Source organism: Trachymyrmex cornetzi, unplaced genomic scaffold (assembly GCF_001594075.2).
Source record: "Trachymyrmex cornetzi isolate Tcor2-1 unplaced genomic scaffold, Tcor1.1 scaffold949, whole genome shotgun sequence".
Lineage (NCBI taxonomy): Eukaryota > Metazoa > Arthropoda > Insecta > Hymenoptera > Formicidae > Trachymyrmex > Trachymyrmex cornetzi.
Genome location: NW_017300299.1, coordinates 236,083 through 241,931, shown reverse-complemented (window position 1 = coordinate 241,931; position 5,849 = coordinate 236,083). Strand labels below are relative to the sequence as shown.

Genomic DNA, 5,849 nt, shown 5'->3' with positions numbered 1-5,849 from the left:
TATATATATATATGTATACATGTATACAGGCGGTCTACAGAAATAGGACAAGGTTTCGCAGTGGCCACCACCTTCGTAAAAAAAGAAAGAAATACGCAACGCGTGAAAATCGATCGCGACGCACACCTCTTCGGAGATGAAAAATACGACTTTCGCTCTCGTTCGATAGCTGCTGCGCGTAAACATCTGTGTGAGAGTCTTATTTCGATGAGCAAGCGAGAGGAGGAAAGAAGGGGGGGGGGGGGACGAGGGAGAGCGAGAAAGAAGGAGGAAGAACGATCGAGAATGAGAAGTGCGAACCTTGGGCTCTGTTATCGAATTAACTCGCGGACACGACGCAGTAGCACGACTGCCGATTTTTCGACCGATGTTCCAGTTGATGTTCCGACGTGATCCTTCTCATATTTTGCCCAGCCGATCCCCTATCAGGCCCACCGCGATGACTGGCGATGACAGATGACAGATGACAGACCGTATACGCGCGCAGACACGAAGCGCCGCGCGTACTCTGAAAACTGTATACTCGGAACTCGCGGGATCACAGCGAGTATAAACACGGCGACATAACCTACGGACTATGGTTTCGCCTGGCGGATTCGCAGGTGCGACGTGTAGTGCCGTAATGGGAGGTGGGAGACTCGGAGAACCGACTGCGCGAGTGCGCGCAGGAATCCGCGAGCGCGGCGCTCGCGGCTCGCACGGTAATTGCATGCACGGTGAAACTTTAAACGGGTCACATGTCTCAACGTCGCGTGACGTGACTGCCAGGCGCCGTGTACGCGTGCGCGTCACGCTAGCGTGCCTCGAGCGATTCGCGCGAATTTTCTACGCTTCAGTGAAAGGCGGAAAAAAGGCGAAAAAGAGAATAGGTCGCGAGAATGCGTAGCACGTAGGTCGTAGGATGAAAACTCGACGCTCGTATAAATACACGCGATGACGCGTCGATATCGAATTTTTCTTTCTGTGTCGATAGACTTATTCTTTTGTTTGTATTTATGTCCTATATTTGGAACGAATTTTTTTCAGACTATCATGAGATAATACCAGATAATATTGTAGACCGCTAATTAGAGTTTTATCGCAGTTTACGCGGTTGAAAAAAGACTGCATTAACGTCCTCTCGACAAGCAATTGTGATTAGAGTGAGAACAGTCAGATGGCACCACATAGTTTAATTTCCAAGGTTGTGCATTTACGCGTAAAATGTTAATAATCTATATCTACGTGATATATTATATACAATGTAGACTATGTAAATTATGTTTTACGTCATGTATGTAAATTATGTCATCTATGGGTCATCGAAGCTTTTTATGTATTGCACTAGACTGCGCTAAGGTTTCTATCTCGTCGCTCATATGGTTTTATTTATCAATACTAATAAACATAGCCAGCGTTTTTAGACAAATTCGAAACGAATTAATGGTGTGGCGACATTGTTACTGCAGTAACGTCATATAATGAATGTGTTGCGTTTCATTCATCACGTTACATATCACTTTATCCTTGTTGTTCATCAAATATTCAAAAAGAGTAAAATGATATATCATGCGTATCATGCATGAAATGGAATGCACTTGACATGATGCGTCATTACGTGACGTCGTGCTACAATCCTTCACATAAGCGTCAATTTGAAATTTGATCGAGACTATATTTCGTTTTTTTTTTGGCGTTTTTCATCAAATAAATTCTTCCGTATTTCTTTAAATCTTTACATGAAATATCGAATATATTATTGTAGCTGTCCAAACGAGCATAAAGAGAAAAGACGAATTATCATTGCAATCATCTAATGCCCATTTCTATCAATGTAGATTAAATTTAATCTCGGTTCAATTTACTCTTCGTCTTTTTCCAATTCTAAAGATCGGAAAAAGACGAAGGAGTATAAGTTGAACCGAGATTAAAGTTAATCTACGTTGATGGAAATGGGCATAAATGTTCGTGTTTTAAACTTTCAGTTCAAACTGTTAACTAGGGGGACAGCGCGGTGCGCACGCATGCGTGGACAGCGCGTACATATAGTGTGTCCGGTGAATACACCTTGGCTGCGTTCGAAAACATCACCCGGGTGTCTCCGTGTATTATCTTATCCTTGTTTAACACTGACAAGTAAACCTACCCAAGTGTCAGTGACCGATTTTGATGTAACTTGGCATACTTTTAGAACTCACAAAAATAATCGATACGTATTTTTTTATATCTGCAAAGAAGAAGGTTTAAGGGTTGAAACTACCCCTTTTGTTGCTCAAAATTCCGAAAAATGATATAAAAATGTGCAAACTCTTATGAATCTCGTATAGTTAAATATAATTTCTTAATTCTTGGTATTAAGGGGTTTTTGGGATTGCTACTTACGAATCTGTGAGGTTAGATTTAAAATAATTCAAAATGGCGGATCCAATATGGCCGAATGAATTTTCTAAAAAATATTGGATTGTAGTAAAACTTTATATAAAGTTTTTTTAAGATCGCTGATAACGAATTTGAAGTACAATTTACTAAACTTAAAGTGAAGGACCAAATTTTAAGAATAATAATTATGAAATAAACATTTCTTTTACTTCCGTAGTTAGCTGGTGAATATATTTTATATATTATTCACGAGCCCAGAGAGCACCACGTGGAGGTTTACGGTAAGATTAGCTCTCCTTTATTATATTTTTTAAATTATTTTTTTTAATTTTTTAATTTTAATTTTTTGTTGAGTTTTAAATTTTAAAAACATTTTTTTAACATTTTTAATTCAATTTTTTTTAATATTTAAAAATTGTTTTGCTAAAGAAATAAAACCATTTTGAACAAAGTCTTCTGATATTTAGTTGAACTAAAAACTAAAAACTAAAAACTAGAAACGAAAAATGCAATCCCAAAAACCCCTTAATACCAAGAATTAAGAAATTATATTTAACTATACGAGATTCATAAGAGTTTGCACATTTTTATATCATTTTTCGGAATTTTGAGCAACAAAAGGGGTAGTTTCAATCCTTAAACCTTCTTCTTTGCAGATATAAAAAAATACGTATCGATTATTTATGTGAGTTCTAAAAGTGTGCCAAGTTACATCAAAATCGGTCACTGACACTTGGGTAGGTTTACTTGTGAGTGAACAACAAAGATAATACGATTCGCGGGAGCACTCGGGTGATATTTCCGAACGCAGCCCTAATATTCAAATAAATGAATAAAATGAATGAAAATACTCAATTCGAATACACTTCTTTTTTATTCGTCAAGAAACGAATAAATACTTTTTCATTCCATTTGAATGAATATTTTTTGAATATGATTACGAATATTTTCGTTTCGTATTCACTTTTACTCTGTACTATCTGCACATTATAGCTTGCGAGCCTGCAAGAGAAAACAGAAATCTATAAAAACAATAGCTACGATTACACCGCGCGCTTAGTCCGCCACCTATACAATGGGCGTCCTTGTTTAACCTATAGGGTTAAACAAAGATATTTTTATTGGAAATAAATAATATATCTCGGAATTTAATGTCCACAGGCCATAATGAACGACGCGTCCAAGATATTTTATAACATGTTTATGACATTACTGTAACGTAACCGGAATTATATCGGAATATGTATGGCATTCTATCAAATAGATATTTATAAAGTAAAAATGTATTACTTCCTAAAATATTTTTCAAAATTTCTAAGTTTCCTTCATAAAATTTGAATGTTACAATGACAAAAATAAATAAAATTCTTTTTTTTTTTACTTAAAATCATCAAAGTGCCGCGGTTGTAGTTAAGAGTATCGATTGTTTATAGGAGTTTTTTTTTTCAGTTTATATTTTGTTTGAATGAATATGAATACTCATTAAATATTCATAGTTTTTTTGTAAATAAATATTTTTTAAAAGCCCAAAATTTTGAATAAATATATGTTTACACTTTTTTTATGTGAAAATTTTGAATAAATGCAATTTGGAGCTTAATTACAATTTTTTTTATTTATTAGACACACTATAACAACGCAGGAGTCGGCCGTCTGAAGGTGCCTTTACGTGGCAGCGTCAAGCTTTGAGCATCAGAGCATGAGCAGTAATATGTTTAATAATTTTACTGAAATTGAATTTAATGTACGAGATAATACTGGACACTAATAATGGAATCTTGTAGTTTACACCATAAAATGTAAATAAATATAAATTTTCTGCATTATATGTTAAAACAGTAGTGTATATCAGAACATGACCTCTCATAATTTACCATTTTGCATCAAGAAATTGTGCAGAAGATTATTGCGTAGAAGTCTGAAAATTCAAACTTCTGCGCGATAATCTTTTGCGCAGATGCTCGACGCTCGACGCTGGCATGTAATGGCACCTTTTGGCTTGGAACACGTAGAACGAACATTCGCTTAATCATGGCATTTATCGGGTAAGAGCTCACAACGAACAGAAATTCTTGTTAAGAATGACGACTATAATGATAGGCGACTGCCGGAATGTATCGGTTATATTCATGAACGACACTATTTCACGCAGTTAACATTGCGTCGCGTCGTGATGAAACAGTCAAGACGGATCCAATTCACAGTATGAACAGATTTCGATACTGTAGTCCGTAGGTATGGGACAGTGATTTACGATTTTTTTGAAGGGATTGAGGCTCGATAATATATCGTCGATGTACTTTCCAACATGATATGACGCGACATTACGTGAAGTCTCACTTCAATCCGTCACGTGCACGTCAATTTGAAATTTGATCGAAACAATTTCGCTCCTTTTTGCATCTCCCGCGAATAAATTCTTCCGTATTTCTTTAAATATCTATAGGAAGTATCGAGTACATTATCGTAGCTGTCTAAAATGCGCGTAAAAAGCACCGAAATGCGATCGTCCGTCATTTAATCGTCCGTCTTTCAAACTGTCTCAGTTTGAACGGTACGCGCCTGCGCGGCAGCCGGCCGCCATGACACTCGCACAGTGCCTTTCGTACGGAACACGTAGAGCAAACGCTCCTCAGTTAATCGCTGCATTTATCGGGTAACCTTCAGATTCACAACTCGCGGTTAACTTTTAACCGAGGTTCAACTTATTTCTCATCTCTTTCCAATTCTAGCATTAGAAAAAGATCAGGAATAAGTTAAACCTCGGTTAAGAGTTAACCATGAGTTGTGAAACTGGGCCCAAGAGTTTACAAAGAACCGATATTCTTATTGGAAATGTTGACTAAAGTGATAGATGATTGCCGGAACGTATCGGTTATCGCGAATATTCGCGATCGACATCATTTCACAGTCTACATTGCGTCGTGGTGGGTCAGTCGAAACGGGAACAATTCCAGTGAGAATATAGATTCCGACGTCGTAGTTCGTATAGCCACGGAATAATTAATGATCTTTACGATTCCTTCGAAGAGATCAACACTCGATTAGTGTTTTTTTCTAATGTGATATGACGCGTCTAGATACGTAGTTATTACGTGACACGTGACACGCCGATTTGAACTTTGATTGGGACTATTTCACTTCTTTTTATGTCTTTCGCGAAATAAATTTTTCTGTATTTCTTTAAATCTCTAAAGAAAATATCGGGTACATTATTGTAGTTGTGTAAAATGGGCGTAAAAAGCGCTGCATTATTATCGCGATCATTTAATCGTCCGTATTTCAAACTGTTTCAGTTCAAACGGATAACTGGCACGGCGCGCGCATGCGCGGGCAGCGCCGGCCGTGCGGGAGCCGGCCGCCATGACACTCATCAGCGCCTTTGGTATCGAATCACGTGGAGCGAACGAGCCTTGGTTCATCGCGGTTTTTATCGAGTAAGATCTTACGACAGGTGAATATTATTGTCGAGAGTGTTGACTGAAGTGACA

The 5,849-nt window shown here is 37.5% G+C and overlaps 1 protein-coding gene across 1 annotated transcript in view; it reads right to left on the bottom strand.

Moving 5' to 3' along the window:
* LOC108769794 (OTU domain-containing protein 7B) overlaps positions 1–835 on the bottom strand; it is a 4,438-nt gene extending 3,603 nt beyond the window's left edge. Inside the window, exon 1 of the mRNA XM_018520991.1 lies at positions 301–835. The gene's annotated coding sequence lies outside the window, so the exon portion shown is untranslated. The remainder of the gene's footprint in view (positions 1–300) is intronic.
* Between the last annotated feature and the right edge of the window lie 5,014 nt (positions 836–5,849).